This window comes from Lipotes vexillifer, unplaced genomic scaffold, assembly GCF_000442215.2.
Source record: "Lipotes vexillifer unplaced genomic scaffold, Lipotes_vexillifer_v1.1 scaffold458, whole genome shotgun sequence".
NCBI classification, from domain to species: Eukaryota; Metazoa; Chordata; class Mammalia; order Artiodactyla; family Lipotidae; genus Lipotes; species Lipotes vexillifer.
The window spans coordinates 1645565-1663323 of NW_006783957.1; the positions used below are offsets into that span (position 1 = coordinate 1645565).

The window sequence follows — 17759 nt, forward strand, 5'->3', positions numbered from 1 at the left end:
AATTGACAACGTTATAACTCTCTAATCTGTCCACTATCCCCAGTGACACTGCTCTCATTCTGGCCACCAGTATCTCTTGCCCAGAAACCTAAACTCATTATCCTAATTAGAGTGTCTGCCTCTCGTTCATACCTGCTTTTAATCTGTTCTCCATGATACAGCCAAAAATCATCTTTAAAAAAATAAACAAATGTGATTCCGTTATTCATCTACCTAGAAACTTTCAATGACTCCTTACTTCCTAAAGATAAAAATTAATAGATCTTAACATTTAATCCTCCAATGGCTGAGTGCTTTATAACATTAAAGGAAATATTCCTGACCACGAGCGTCATGATGTCTCTCTTAAGTCTATATATTAACTGGAGGACTTGAATGTGTTAAACAAGTCTGACTGGTTGTCCCTATTCATATTTTTCTTTTGTTTACACAAAGACAGATTTTTGCAAGTTAATATAGTTATTAATTTGAAATTATAGACATAACCTAAAATAATTAACTGAAACTTAATCCTGTCATCACATTTTCTTTCAAACTTTACTACTGTTTAATTACAATCAAACAATTTTTGTGGTAATTACAATTCAGTTACTCCAGTGTTCAAACATATTCTTCCTTTAGCCACCAGGAAATGTATGTCATAATTTTCGGAGCAAGAAAGAACACATCTTTTTTTTTTTTGCGGTATGCGGGCCTCTCACTGTTTTGGCCTCTCCCGTTGCAGAGCACAGGCTCCGAACTCGCAGGCTCAGCGGCCATGGCTCACGGGCCCAGCCTCTCCGTGGCATGTGGGATCTTCCTGGACCGGGGCACGAACCCGTGTCCCCTGCATTGGCAGGCGGACTCTCAACCACTGCGCCACCAGGGAAGCCCAGAACACAACTTTGATTTTGAGAGAAGCATCAGGAAGTACTTGCTGTCTAGTGACCTAGCCCCCAAAGTTCTCTTGAGAGATCGTGAAATCTGTATTTTTAAAAAAATCTCAACTGTAAAACTGACATTGTCAGTTACTTTTATGCTATATCATTTGTGTGGCAGAATAATCAACTTTCCCATGATTTACCATCTTCTTAGCACAAAATTCTCTAATGAAATTTACTGGTAGCTCTCTGAAGTTTACTGAGTACCTGTCATTATTTCAGAACTAGGAGATGTGTTCAGTGTCTTCAGTGGCTCCAAAATTCCTAGAGAGTTCTCTCATTAGATCCCTAGAAATCAAAATTTGTCTCCAGTAATCTGGTGATTTTGCTGCTTAATTTCTCTTCAGTACTACAGTACCAGGTTCCTCTGGCACACAAATGACATGCAAAAGTAACACTTCTCACTAACAGCAACCTAAGGAGGGGACTGAGCCATCAACACTTACTTGCCTGGTAGCAAACCACAAGTTCCAATTATTTTGGAGTGATTATTCTTATGATTGATTCCAAGGCAAGAACAATACTACCTTTTCATTCAAATCTCTAGTACCTGCTAAACAGTAGATGACAAATAAACACTGATGGAATGAATGAATAAAATAAAAGCAGGGCAACTGATATTTACGTGTAAAGAATTCTGCAAGGTGCTGAATGACACAAATAGGAAAGGCATGGGTACAAAATTAGTTCATGTACGGATCCTGTGATGGTTAATTTTATGTGTCAACTTGACAGGGCTAAGGGATGCCCTGACAGCTGGTAAAACATTATTTCTTGGTATATCTCTGAGAGTGTTTCTGGAAGAGTCTGACATTTGAAACAGGAGACTAAGTACAGAAGACCACTCTCACCAATGCAGGCGGGCATCATTCAAGATGGTATTAATTACAATGTTAAAAACAAGGACACGCTTATATTAACTTGTTTAATACAGATGAACAACAGAGTCTGATTTTATTTTTCATATCTTATCATTCTACACAGTTGATTTAAAAAAATATGCTCTTTATAGTAAAGTAGCTTCGTGACTTAAATGTTTCATTGTGCTCCTTTCTAATACAGATCCTGTTGATTTACGTCTAACAAAATTGAAATCTTTTTCAATTCTTTGAAAGTACATCATCAGCTAGAGTACAAAGTAAAATACTAAACTGTGATGAGAGATTTAAATGAATTTCAAAGACAACATCCACTTGGGGAAGACAGAAGGGGGTGGGGAGAATGAAGAACTCAAGGACAATGGCACAAGCAGAAGGTGGCACCTGAGATGGACAGGGAGAGGTTACTATTTGACCACGTGAAAGGGTAGCGGAAAAGCATTACAGATGGAACAGCATGAATTAAGGCACAGAAGTAGGCAAATACTGAATGTGCGCTTATGTGTTTCAGGGAGTAATTGGAGTTCAGTTTGATTGAAGCATATAGAGCAAGACTGAATACTAGGCAAATTAGCTTGGAAGTTTAGACTAAAGTAAAAGGTTATATTCAACAATGATCCTGATTTTCATTATTCATTGACTGTGATGCGCCATATCTCATCTATTTCCATATTCCAAGTAAAGAGCCCTTTGAAATTTTATTGAGCTCATCTATTTCCTTGTTAAGAAAATACCTAACAAAATTTAACTTTTTTCTTTTTTTAACATCTGAAGGTCAGTAATGTTAACATAGATCCTGTACTACATTATAAGGATATTGCACTGCAAGGATGTTAGTTTGCCTGTCCTGAAATGTCCCTGTCAACTGTAGAGTTTTTTCATAACTAACTGGACACAGTCAAGTCCTCTGGGGTTGTGGACACAGACAGCTATCGGCTTTTACAACCAAAGAAATGGTCTCATTTCTCTTCCGCTACATTTATATTATTGACATTTCTTTCTGCTGACTTTTGTGTGTATCCTTCAGAACTCCTGTTCTTCATTGCCTCCAGAGTGTTTTTTTTTTTTTTTTTTTGCAGTATGCGGGCCTCTCACTGTTGTGGCCTCTCCTGTTGCGGAGCACAGGCTCCAGACACGCAGGCTCCGCAGCCATGGCTCCCGGGCCCAGCCGCTTCGCGGCATGTGGGATCTTCCCGGACCGGGGCACAAACCCGCGTCCCCTGCATCGGCAGGCGGACTCTCAACCACTGCGCCACCAGGGAAGCCCCCAGAGTGGTTTTTAATTGCTACTGTTACATATGCTATTGATTGAGGGACCCGAGGTTAGCACAGGGCTGACATCAGGTAAGAGGGAGTTATTATTATACATAATTGTACCCTGATCTAATAGTATAATGGTTTTACTCTTTGTATAACAACAGCTGTACTGTTACTCTAATTCTTTTGTCTTCAAATGACCCAGTGAATGATTTAGGATATGAAATACAATCCATTTGTGTAAAGAGGAAGGAACTGGCCATCAGAGAGGTTAAGTGAATAATTCAATATTACCCAGCTAGTGGTGTCACAGAGACAATAACACAGTGACAGCCAGCCCAGAGGTCTTTCCTGTTCTTGACCACATATGTAATATGCATATCAACTCTTTTGTTTCATCTGTGAAATATATTTCCCCGTTGCTTAGGTAGTAACACATTCAAAACATGAACATTCCTATATTAACTTGTTTAAATACAAATAAAACAACAGGAGTTGAGTCTACTTTTTGTTCCTTATCATACTACAGATGATTTCAAAAATACCCTCTTTACTACCGTAGCTTCATGGCTTGAGTAGCTACATCTCATTGTGATCCTTTCTCTAATCAACTTCCAAAGGCTGAATTTAAACCTATCTTCAAGCTATGAAAGTTTTAGTTTCTTTTCCTTTTATTTTTTTTTCCTTTTCAAAATTTCTCTATTGGAAATGGATTAAGTGGAATACATCAAGGAATATATCCATATTTGCATCCTGAGATTCACACAAGAACTTGTAGGAATGCAGTGTTGATGACTGTACCACTGTTGAGAAGCAAAATGAACTGTGACCAATAAATCCCTTCCCTAGTCTTCATCCTTCCACATCTCCCCAATTTGGGGAAGTGTCTTAATGGATGCGCATTATCAAGTTTGCAGGCTTATTTTCAGTCATAAAGAAGGGTGTACCAGATGCTCCTGGTACACTGAATTGGTCACACTGTAGACAAGCTAATCTCATTATGAGGGACCACAGGGGAAAAAAGAAAAGATTCACATTTAGTCCATATTAACTACCAGAAGACCCATCAAGGTAGCTGGGCTAGCTCATGATACAGCAGCTTCTAGCAAATTAGCAGCCAATAACAACTTGGTTATAATGGGCTGCAAGATCTTACAACATAAGCTCCATGCTATTAAAGGGAATTCAAGTACATGAATCCATGTACAGAGTATAACCTTAACATCTGTCTGTGCTTAGCCAATATTTCGTTTATGCCTTTTTAGGAACAGCCAAATTATCCTCGTGTCCCCTGAAATTAGGGACTGTAACTTCCATCAACTGCAGTTTTTACCTGCTAGAGAGGGTAGAGCTGATCAACATCAGCCTCCCCGGCCACAGAGCTGGGCAGCAAGCTGCTCGTGATTCCGGCAGCTGTTTTGCACACATTAGGCCAATTTTCTCCCAAACCATTTCCTCTTGCTATTCAAGTGGGAAAAGCAATAATCTAGTCATAAATTAGTCAACAAGACGTGCCTATCTACAAATACTGTAAAACATGTTTTTAAGCAAAATGACTTAAACCATATCCTACTAAACTCAGCATGAAGAACCCTCCTATTTTAATTAATTTAGGCCACTGCCATTGTTTTCCCTAATAAAGCAATGTGCCCCTCCTCTTCCCATAGTGGAGTGAATATCCTTTAGGGATTCAGGAAATAATAAAAATAATTATAATAATAATAGTAATAATATCACTATTATAATAATTATTATTTCTGTTTTATAGATGAGGCAACAGTGCAATAGATTACCCAAAGTTAACTGGTTGCTAAGCTAAGGGAACAGACACTTAATATATAGATTAAGGTATTTTCATACGGTTTTATGTTTAAAATGAATAAATACTTACATGAAAAGTATAACTTCCCTATTTTTATTCTATCTTAAAAACAGTGGGTGTACATGAATCACTTGGGCAGTGTTTTCAAAATTCATGTCCTTCCTCCTACCTCCAAAAACCTTAGCATGTAGAAAAATGGGTGCTGCACATATTAATATGAGTTTTGTAGATTTTTGTCAAAATCTAGATGCACTCAGCCTACATCTAGTTCTAATCAACCTACATACAATGTCTTAAACATCTCACAGGATTTCATAAGTGGATGGGACCTAGAGGGTCATTTACCTCATCATCCATCCTTCTTGATGAGTCAGCCCCTCAAATAGTTGCTGGCTGAAAAGCTACCATGGACAGCAGCTCAAAATTATATGCATGCCATTCCACGGAAGGACAGCAAGGTTGTCAAAACCAGAACATGCCTTCTAGTAAAAATCTAGTAATTGATTCTGATTCTGACTTCTGTTCTAGTTCTGTCTTCTGATTCACCAAAGCATCACACTGACTTTTTTATTGATACGATAGACCAACCAATATTTGAAAACTCACCTTCTCTTCTGTGATTTACAAAGGGGCAGTTCAGAAGTCTCGTCATCGTGTTTAGAGGTCTCATCATTCTCTACCCACTTCTGTATTGTCTCTCTAGTTTGTAGATTCCCCCCACCCTTAATTCTTTTTTTTTTTTTTTTTTTTTGCGGTACGCGGGCCTCTCACTGCCGCGGCCTCTCCCATCGCGGAGCACAGGCTCCGGACGCGCAGGCTCAGCGGCCACGGCGCGGCATGTGGGATCTTCCCAGACCGGGGCACGAACCCGCGTCCCCTGCATCAGCAGGCGGACTCCCAACCACTGCGCCACCAGGGAAGCCCACCCTTAATTCTTGATACCCAACATTTCACACACTATTCCAAATATAGTCTGAAAAGTGCCAAGTACTTAAGCATCACTTGCCTTGTAGCATTGAAATTGAACTTCCATTGATGTAACCTAAGATTGCATTAGTTTTCTTCACCTTGTCAAATAGTTGCCTTATATGAAATTTGAATTCAACTAAACCTCTAGTACTTTTTTCCCTAAACTGTTGCCACGTTAGGTTTCCATACAGGATGTACGCCTGCAGTTGATACCTTTGAACCTACAGACAAGGCTGGACATATATCCCAAATTTTCAACTTCTTGTTTTTATCTCAAATTTTTCCAGCATTTTAGGTTCTTCTTGAAATCTAATGCATGCATATTTGCATCAAATGTATGCATATTTTCTTAGCCTTGTATAATCTACAAATTTTATAAGCTTGCTTTGAAGACATTGGCTCCATTCTTTGATTATAGTTTTGAATAGAACACACATAGCTCAATGCTTCTCTAATGCAGGCTCTATTTCACATTCTTAACAATCTACTAAATGGTGTATCCAAAGGGATATATAAAAACATGCTTAATACATGCCATCAGCATACAAAGCTGATATATAAGCCTTGGATTGCTTTCTAGTCCCTAGATGGAGTACACTGTGATGTCCACACTGCCTTACTGGCCCCCCACCTGCAGAATGCCTGTTGGTTATTATGCACTCATTTGCAAATGATGAATGATCATTCACAACTATATGATCATCAAATTTACTTATAGTCAAGGCAGAGGGTCTTAAAGGGACAAATGGCTGAGCTTTACAAGTATACCTATTTCTCATATCTCGGGTTTTGAATTTGATGGTTAATTTCCCAACACTGCTGAGCTGTTCAGCTCAGATGTGGCAGCAACTGTGTCTAAATTGGGATGCACCAGACAACCCATTGGAGTTGGGAAAGCAAAGGTTTGCTATATTTTGAATTACTGTTCTTCTTATTTTTTAAATGAGATTTTTATATTTTCTAACATGGAAGTTGTGATACAGTAGTATATATATATATATATATATATATCATGTATAAATAAATAAGCACATAATGGATATTTTCTTAAAAGACTTTTACTAATCAAGGAGTGAAACTGACAAAGGCTGGAGACCCCTCAATGAGAGACACACACAGGTTGGACCAGGGACCCAGGTAAGACTTGACCTTGTAAGCAGCTCTTTGCAGGAAGCAGCTCTTTTCAGGAGGCCCTTTGTCTTGTCAGTTTAGCAAAGCTAAACTTTAACTAACCTTTACACCAGGTGCCCCCATGCCCCATGCTTAACTAACCTCCAGCCCAAGCACACCTTTCAAATCTTTTGATCACAAAATAACTTGCCTAACCTGTTGATTCTTTTCTTAGATTAAAGAAGTAGAAATGAAGAATAAGTAATTAACAGATGACTAGATCTCTACCCCAGCTTCCCCTTCAATAATCCCATGAACAAACCGAGTGAACAAGATGGTATCTAAAGAAAGATTACACAGAGTCAGCAGGTCTGCACACAGTGAAAAATGAAGAGGGCTCTGAACCACCCCCCCCAAATGATTCACTGCGACTAGCTTCTCCTTTTTCCTTTTAAGAACCTTCATGACCAAGGAGCATCTTTGGAATAGGTTTTTGGATGCGAATCCACCTTCTCCCAGGTTGCTGGCCTCCTGAATAAAGCAACCTTTCCTTTCCAACCAACACTTGCCTCTTGAGTACCGGCTTTAGAGTAGTGAGCAGGCGAACCTGAGGTATGGTACCAGCCTCAGCCAATCTGCTCTGCTCCACAGCTAAACGGTGACAACTCAGCACTGGGAGGCCCCTGTACGAGATATAATAAAATCCTGTTCATTTGGAAGGGATCACAGAATTGAAGCTTTTAATTTTGCAGGCACAAAAACTGAGGTACAGAGGGATTTAGTGACTAGATTGAGAGCCTCAGAGCCCTTTGGGGACATACCAGGGAGAAGAAAATGAAATGAAATAAGGTTAATACCAGAGCTAGACCTGATCCCACTCTATTGATCTTACTCCAAATATGTTACCTCAATAAGGAAGTAAACAAACAAACCAAAAGCCAAAAACAACAACAAAGAAAGAAAATAAATAGAAGGGATTGGAGGGAGATAGTCACTTAACCACATCTTTCGGCATCTTTCAGCTCACCCTCAGTGAGCAGAGTCGTCTTCTAACTTTGAACCCCTTTAGAATGCTATCTTCAAAAGTTGTGAACATACACATTGTTCTAAGATGAATAATACAGTGCCACAAAATAAATCAAGATTACAGTAGGGGAACCTTGATCCAGTAAAATGTTCCTGTGCAGATGGAAAAGGAAGTTACCATATACTTTATAAATGCCATCACCTTGCACCTGAGCAGGATAAGAATGTCACTATTCCTACAGAGAAAAAGTTGTGTACAAAGTATGTCCACATTTTCTTAAAATCCTACAATTGGAGTGTACCGAGGCCTGCATATAAAACTAAGCCTCTGAAAAAAAAAATTAAACAAACAAACAAGAAACTAAGCCTCTGACCTCCAGGGCCATGCTTTTTCCTACTACACCCCAGATAAGGGTGAAAAGCTACCCTGAAAAGCTACTTTATACCTGGCTAAATACACTACAAATTTTGTCTCCAATGAAAACACACATTCTTGAAGTTTCCACAAGACATCAACGTTACCTACAGACAAGGACGGTTCAAAAAGTTGCCCTGGCTTCCTTTTGAAAATGGAAGTTAAGAGTAAGGTCTTACAGAACACTGACAGTGATAAACTTGTTGGGTCTCATTAGGAGGGGCGTAGCCTCTGTGTCACCAGAACACACTCCACTCCTAGATCGTAGTGCTTTGGAAAGGAGGAGTGATAGTAACAGTAGTCATTGATTTATCTTCCGGCCCCTACTAGGATGACAGCTCCACGATGGCAGTAGCTTGACATCTCTTTATTCCTAACTTTTAGAAGAGGGAATGGCAAGCTCAGTAAATAGGATTGTAAAAACAACTGCACGAATGTATGCCATTTCATTTAAACATCCTTGTGAGATGCTTTGGAAATATTGAGATCTGTAGACTTATTAAATGGAGTGAAAATGAAGTGGACTAATAGGGACAACCTCCTAATATCAGGCCTGGACCCACGTGTACAGCATCCACCCTCTTAGCACTGAGTGGCCCAGCTGGTATCCAGGCAAACATAACTTGCCCCCCACCTCCCCCATCTGATTGCCTCCCTCTCTGTGTCTATGTGTGCATGCACAAATACAGCACGGCAGAGAGAGGGCCTGGAAAAATACAAGATTGAGACTAATCACCTGCCGGTGACCCCTCCAATCTCTTATCACCTTGAACCTGTCATCTGCATGAGTCTCCAAGGTGGCAGATAGGACTGTTCCAATCTCTACCCTGCTCCCTATTCTCTACAGAGAACTGCTAGATTGCCCTTGAACTTGACCCTCCACCTCCTGTACAGCCAATTTCCCCATGTGTAGAATCAGAGAGGTGGTTCTCAAGTACTCATGGATCTAGCAGTTTTCTAGGGAAAACTATTAAAAATGCAGAAGTCCAAGCCCAGCCTTTGAGACGCTGAGTCAGGAAGCTGCATTTATAACGGTTGCTGATTCAGATACAGGAGGGCTTTCCAGAGTACACCGTTACCCATCCCTGAGCTCTGGGCCCCGCAGGATTCCAAATAGGAACATGCTGATTAGTGGGTAAAACCATTTACAGTAAAAGGGAGAGCGGATTGGAGCCCCTGGGCTGGAGGTGACTAGAAAAAAAAAAAAAAAAAAAAAAAAACAAAAAACCCAAAAACCAGAGAAAAAAAAAAAAAAAAAGAAACACAAAAAACCCAAAAACCAACCAGAGGGACATGAAATGGGGGGCACGGGTGGGGAGCGGATATCAGTGAAAAGGCAAAACTCAACAAAGGTTTTCCAAAATCTAAGTGAGACGGTTAAAGTGAGCAGTGCCATTGGATGGAAGGCTGAAGAAGACTGAGTTTGCAGAGTTAAGCAGACACAGATTTTAAATCTTACATTAATTTATCTCTGTGATCTTGGACATACCACAGAACAAACAGCTTACTGTTTCCCATCCATAGCACAGGGATAATATCTAACATATATAAGGTCTTTGTGAGGACTTAATGAGATACGGTAAGTAAACACATAATCAGGAGCAATGGATGAGTTCAGTAAGTGTATCATTTATAATTTCAGAGCAATAATAAAAGGGTCAAGTTAATCATTTTTTAAATGAAGAAATGCTAAGTTCCTGTTTAAGTCCATATACCTAGAGAATAAATAAGTCCCTAAAGGGGAAATGTACGATATTTGACAAATATCTGTGTACTTTGTTTGCCAAATACAATACAGAGTCTGCAAAGTAATACCAGGTACAAGGCAGGACTGCACTCCAGCACAGCTCCCTGGGCTTCAAACAGCTGGGGAGCAGCGAGGCCAAACGGCCCAGCAATCCAGGGGCCTGTGATTCCGTAGACACAGGCGACAGCCCACTCAAAGTTTCCCTCATTAAGTCTTTTCACCTTCACCTCTGCATTGATGGTTTTTTATTTTTGGCAGAAGTTCTCTGTGACAATGTAGGTGCAGTTAATCCCCAAACGTGGCACCTAAATTTAATTGCCTTTCACATTTCCATGTCAAATATAGTATCTCCTGCAGAAACTCTATTAATGCTGACGAAAATGATCAGAAATTGGTTCAGAAGAGCATGAGGGCTTGAAATGAACTGAAGCAGCTGAAATTCATCAAGAGGGGCCATGTGACCAATGGGGAGGCCATGCAATAAATAATCACATTCCGAGTTCCTCTCTTGGAGGGACACGGATACAAACATTACACTCTCTGTGCAAATAGCTGAGGCTTACAGCATACAGAAAGGTTCAATAATCTATCTGCCTCATACTGAAACAGACAGTTGACCGTCACGGAAAATTAGTTTTTCTTCTTCAGAAGTGAGCTACTACCACTGGAATCCACAGACAAACTCAACAGTTTTATTCCTAGAGGAAGTAACCTTCACATCTTTGAAAAATATTGAGATGCTAGAGAAGGTCACTATGAAATTAGCCACACTGTAGTGTTTATTAAATTCCTAGAGCTTGCAGAGTTTATTTTTAAAACCACAAGTACTGGGTTTAATTAAACTTGTCAAATGTACAATGAACTTGATGAGACAGAGGCAGGTGATCTGATCCACAAATAATAAAATATACCCAATGTTATTATGTTTTCTAGGTGAGCCAGCATGAGACATGGCCAAACGATACAAGATACCACTATGGACACGATTAATATTGACTGGTAATTCTTAAGATCCCAAGAATGTATTTTGCTTTTTGAGTAGCATTTTATTTAACCGAGCTGCTGACTGAACATGATCACATAAATAATTCAGGCCGTTGACTCTTTTTCTCACGTTAATGGACATTAGAAACATCAAGAAATACATGATTTAACATTTTAGAGATTATACATACTTCTTTGTGTGTTTCTTATAAAAAATACTTTGGAGACCATGCAGATAAATCACAGAACCTTAGGGACAGCTGGACTATTACAGTGACAACCACACCTTTTATGGTGAGAAGCAACCTAAGGCTATAGAAACTAACTGAAGGCATTGGTCAAGTTTCCACAGCTGGTGGGTGGGACGAGGGGAGAAGCTGGGTTCTTTCACTAAGAGTCCATCTGATGTCACAGACCGTGCCACAGAAGGGAAATTCCCAGTTCCTATTCTGTAATAACATAGGAGACTTGGCTAGGAATGTTCATGCACAAGCAATTATGAATCTGCTTCTTGTTATTTGACTGCTTTCACATTTAAGCTACAATAATAGGTTGCAAGTGATAACTTTCAACATCCTCTACTTTATTTTTAAAAATCTGAAACAACAATAAAGTAGAATGCTATATATTTGGTGTCATCCCTCAGTATCCTTGAGGAGTTGGTTCTGGAACACCCAGTGGATATCAAAATCCACAGAGGTTCAAGTTCCTTATATAAAAAGTAGTCCCATATAACCTGTGTATCTCCTCCTACACACATTCAACCATCTCTAGATAACTTATAATACCTAATACAATGTAAATGCTATGTAACAATAAATAGTTGTGAATACAATGTAAATTCTTTGTAAATAGTTGCCAGGGCACAGAAAATTCCTTTTGCTTTTTGGAACTTTCTGGAATTATTTTTTCCCAAATATTTCGATCTGCAGCTGGTTGAACTGTGGATGCGAGACCCACCAATACAAAGAGGCAACTACATTCAGATCTTCATTTGTTCATTCAGTAAAAAATAGGCAGGCATGGGTCTAGGTGCTAGGAAAGCATCAATGAAAAAATCAGACAAAAATCCCTGTCCTTGTGGGGTGTACAATCTAGTGGAGAAAATGAACATTGAACAAAACAGACAGGTGGATTACATAGAGCCCTGTCTTTGGTAAAGGCGATGGAGAATAACAATTCAGGAAAAGATGGGGAGGGAATTTAAGTAGTTACCAAGAATGAACTCATTGACAAGGTGATAGCTGAGCAAAGACCTGAAAGAGCTGATGGAGTGAGGCAACGTGTCTACCTGGGCTGGATTTGGGATGGAGGGAGGCTGTTGTTGGGTTTTAAGCAGAGGTAAAGGGCAAATGCAAAGGCCCTGTGCTGGGGGCGCCCTCCAGGAGAAGCAAGGAGTTTTGTACGAGGGAGCCAAGTAAACAAGAGGCAAGACTCTGAGGAGATGCAGGGGAGACAGGGGCAGCAGGCAGCAGACCACGGAGGGGCTTGCCCACCACTGTGTGGCCTTTGACTTCTACTCTACATAGAGTAGTAATATGATAGATTTTCATAGTATATCTCTGACTGCTATACAGAAATAATCTTTATAGTCATTCATTTACAGTCATTTTCTACAAGTCACTTAACTTATTTTCATCTCAGGTTGGGAGGATCAAATAAACACATTTTAACGTGCCGTATAAACCTGAGTGCTGTTTCATGGTCTCCTTGGCCACACCTCCATGAGAGCAATGAGTCTACTGCATGACAGTTATGAGTTCTCACATCTGCAACCCCACCAGATTTTTCAGTTCTTGGAACCTCGAAAATACCTCTTTCCGTTTTTGTACCTGGCATCTGATGCAACGTTTAGCACCTAAAAGGGACTCAACAAAGGTTTGGTGAATAGAAGGTATTGTGAAATACAAGAATTATAAAAGAGCTATAAAAGCAGAACTCTAAATCAGAATTCACATGTTAATAAGCTACTTGTAGAAACACAAACCCAAATCTTTGTTCCAAAACCATTCCAACAGGAACTGTTGGTCAGATTTATTCACTGTAATTCTGTAACTTGACAATATAATCAGCTGAGTTAGACCAAATCTGGAATCGCCTGGGTAAATGTGAAAATATTTTTCTTAATTGTGTGCATAAAACTTAAGAGTGAAATAGCCCAGAAATGATTTTGCCATTTGGCATTTGGAAATCATCAGAATGCCTATTTTTTTTAAATCATATTTTGTTTGACTCTCTGCTTATGTTTCAGAATGTCACCTAAAGGACCTATATAGTGTGTTTTCAGATATATCCACATGATATAAATACCTGGATTTTAAAAAGAAGTTACTTAAAAATAGTTTAAATGTCCTTCCCATAAAAATATTTATACTTGGCAATGTGGGGTAATAGCATCTCTGAATGTCAGTTAACTTTTTGCTTTTTTAACAACTATTTGGAGAAAATGCATATACTGTGCCCTATGGTTTAACGATTTAATGTCATGTGTACCCATTAGACTGATGTTACCCAAAGTGAGTATCTAGGCACTATATTCCTGAAGTGAAGCTTAACAGTCATTTACCTTTATATATAGGCAGTATTATTAAATAAGTCAATATATGGAAAATCTTTCAAAGGTCAAAGTTTTCTTAAGACACTATCCTCAATCTATACCATTGAGGTTTACTTCCATTCCTTAAAAATGAAAAGATTTCTTAGCCTTAATATGATTAACATATGCTTTTAATTTTAATTAAATGAAATATTTATTAAGAGGTACCCCCAGAGTATATGCAAGCCTTCCTTTGTTAGCTTCTTTAAAATAAAATATATCCATGTTAGGCAATTAAAATGCTAAAACATGTAACAATGTGTATCTGATAAAAATAAATCATTCCTTTATGTCAACATGGTCATTATTTGTACTTAGTATTTGAGTTACAAAGTCATTCAAATTTCAAATAATACTAATCATGTAGAATTGTTAATTTGTGATTGTCATAAGCTGAGCGTCATTCTCTGTTGCTATTATCATCCATTTGGAAACACTCTCAAGATAAAAACCTAAAGACTTTACGAGGCATTGCATTTTACTATACTCACAATTCTACAATGTACATCTCTCCTACAAATATACAGTCTGATATACAACACCCACAGACGTTCATCTTGTTAAACTGCCAGCATTCTGAAATTGTTTCTTTAATCCCTTGAGTATCACAAATATTCTAACTCTAGCAGCAACACAGGTAAAATCTACGAAGTCATTGTAAATTTGGTCAATGATTCTCTCAATGAGTTATCTGAATAAAAGGAATCTGGAAACATTTCTATGGTAAAGCTTTTCTATAATTATGGGATGACTGCATCCCATTTACACCTGCACCATTTAGAATGATCAAAACATGTAATTACTGTATTCTAGTTCCAATATAAGCTCATCATTGAGAACTAAATTATCCCTATAAGAAAGGGATCAAATTACCTCTATAAGAAAGGGTATGCAATGCAACAAGTTAGCTGCCCAGTATACTGAATTTTTAGTTACCTTATATAGTGTCAGTGTTTGGGTGATTTTTATGCCTTTACTCTCTATGAATAATTTCTTTCTGGGTGAGGTTATTCATTTAATTCTGTACGGAAGGGGGAAAAAAAAAAGACCCACAATTTCCAAATTAGCTTTTAATTACTAGATAATTCGCACTTAATTATACATGGCTACTTACACGGACAACCCGTAACTTTCATAAAATCTAAAGTAGGTATCTACGGCACACCGAGTTTTACTAAAAACAATTATTAAACAGTTACAATGGTTAGTTGAAAGGGAAATGGCACATCGATCCTTACAACTACTTTCTGTTTAATTTGGTATTTGGTAATTTGGTATTTAATTTTCTTCTACAATTTCAACATTAATACACTGAACACACTGACAACTGTGAAGCCAGAAATAAATTCTAACCATGTCTTCTACACAGAACTCTCAACCTGCAGTTTTAAAACTTTAGTTAAAATCATCACAAAAACAACATTCACAATGAAAGCATTCAAAAAACAAACACGTTTACTTTTCACTTTTTCTCTGTTACCTTTGGAAATAAATGGTCCTTAAATACTTCAAAACCGTAGTCTAGGCAAACAAGTCCACTAGCCACAAAGATGCGGGCTTACTTTTCCCTCCTTCCCAAGCAACGAGGCAGGCGGTTCCCTCCTGTCCTCCCGTCCCGCACCACGGCTACAAGGAACCCCAGAGCAGCTCAAAAATCACGAACGGCGTGGAAAAACAGCCTCAAAAAAGTCAGGACGTCAAATTATCAGAGTTTAATTTCTGCTTTCACTTGCAAACGGCTGAAGAGAAAGCAAAGCAAGAAGCATCAGAGATACCACAAGCCTAGTGGTTGCAGTCTTAAAAGAGAAAAGAATTGAGTTCAGCCAGGCACAAAGGTCTCCATGGCAACAGTGAATTTAGACCCCCATCGGCATTATTTATGCAACATTTCATCACAAAAGGACCCTCCCACTAGCCTGCCTAGCAAATTCTAGTTTTCTAATCTTCCATTGCTTCGCCCTGAATTTGTATCTGGATCCCTATCTGCATCTCAACATTGAAAAAAAAAAAAATTCCCCACAGAATCATAAAATTATTCTCGAACTGAATCTAGACTTTGTTTCTGTGGTGAATTCAAAGGCAGGAGATAGATTCAAGATTGTTTAGAGTTCACATTCAAAGCCAGTCTAGTTATATTTCAAAGATGGGCACTGCAACCAACACAAGCTTATTCAAAAATTTTTCATTTTTTGAAATGAGATTGTAATTCAAAAGAAATTTAAAAATATGTTAAAGTCTAAGCAACCCAAAAGGCTCACAGAAAAAAGAACTTGTCTAGATGCTGACTTTGAAACTAAACTTTATATACTGATATCCACCCCCAGCTATTATAATACCTCAAACACCCCTCTGAATCTTTTACCCGATTTTCCCCATTTTAGTCGTGACTTACAAACACACAAATTGAACAACGTATTTTAAACACTTTTTATTGAACAGTGTACCGAAGGGACTCAGGTCACGTTTTATAATCATACAAACTGGGGCAAGTTATTTAAAACAGAGATGACAGCTCAATGTAATTAGGTAACTGAGAGTATTAACAAGGTGATAACTTATTGACGAAATACTGTCTTTAATTCTAAAAGTTTATACAACTATAATTGTCAGGATAATACTTGATGATGTTGAAAGGAAAGGACCTCATTTGAAAAGGACGGTATTTAGTATTAGCTCAGATAAGAACCAAACAGGGTGACTTTTTTATGGTTTATTACAACTGAAAAAAATTTTTTGTGGTTTTATTTTTTTTTAATGTTTTAATTGAAGTATAGTTGATTTACAATGTTGTGTTAGTTTCAGGTGCACAGCAAAGTGACGCAGTTTTATATATATATACTTATATATATGTATATATATTGTTTTTCATATTCTTTTCCCTTATAGGTTATTACAAAATATTGAGTATAGTTCCCCGTGCTATACAGTAGGTCCTTTTGTTGGTTATCTGTTTTATATACAGTAGAAACAGTGACTTTTTAAAATTAAGTTTTGATTTTTTTTAAACAATACAAGCTTACTATTAAAAATTCAAAGAGTACATACTTTTATAAAGTAAAGGGTATTTCTTATTCCACACACCAACACCAATCCCACTCTCCCTTAATACAGTTGTATGTCCAGACCTAAATCATGCACCTTGATCTAGGTCTTGATTGACTATGTCATCCCTAAGACAGTTTTGCAAGAAGGCTTCATGGGTGCCTGTGTTTCCTGCCAGTGCAGATTTGATAAGATTTTCCGTCACCTGCAAGATTGGTAAATATCCCTGTCTCATAAGGCCAGGGGGCTTTATTCACCTAGAATGCGGTGTTCCTGGTGCCTCCAGAGCTCAGCTCACCTCCATTTCTGTGAAGATACCCCTGAAGTCGGGCAACTCATGGCCCTACTTAGAGGTTCTCCAATGTGTGTGAATAAGTCATTCAGGTCTCTTCTGACATTGAAAACTGAAGAAGACAATACTGGCTGAGGCTGATAGTCTCAGGCTAATAGTCTCTCTTTTAAGAAAATTATTTTCCCAGGTGAGAACGATGACCACTCATACATTAGTTCCCAGCTCTCTCTCTTCCATATCTATTGCCTTCTTTTTTGTTGCTTTTATGTGTTTTTTTCTCTTTGTTTTATTTCCCCACACCAGTCCTCTTTATTTCTGTACTATCTATTCTTGAGGCTTCAGATGTGGTTTCATTTCAGGAAATGGCTTCATTTTTTCCTATCTTTCCAGGAGCGTCACCAGCTCACTGTTACTCCTTTCATGTCTTTTTTGTCTTATCATCATCTCTTTGATCTCATTTTCCCCCCATGATTTTAAATGTCTTCAGGCTATAAAAAAGAATATGGCTAACTTTCTCTTAGGTTTCCTGGGGGTAATTTTATTTTCTGGAGTTATACTTTCTCTGCCTTTTGTATATTATTGTGTTACTTTCTTCTGTTTCTTTTTTCTTTTTTTTTTTTTTTTGCGGTACGCGGGCCTCTCACTGTTGTGGCCTCTCCTGTTGTGGAGCACAGGCTCCAGACACGCAGGCTCAGCGGCCA

At 38.4% G+C, this 17759-nt stretch overlaps 1 protein-coding gene across 2 annotated transcripts in view; it reads right to left on the reverse strand.

Moving 5' to 3' along the window:
* The window catches only part of CTNND2 (catenin delta 2), a 950773-nt gene that overhangs the window by 621801 nt on the left and 311213 nt on the right, over positions 1–17759 (reverse strand). Inside the window, exon 1 of one of the 2 annotated variants that reach the window (XM_007456447.1) lies at positions 15205–15361. The exons of the other annotated variant lie outside the window; for it this stretch is intronic. The gene's annotated coding sequence lies outside the window, so the exon portion shown is untranslated. Of the gene's footprint in view, positions 1–15204; positions 15362–17759 lie in introns of those variants that run through there. 2 annotated transcript variants of the gene reach the window in all.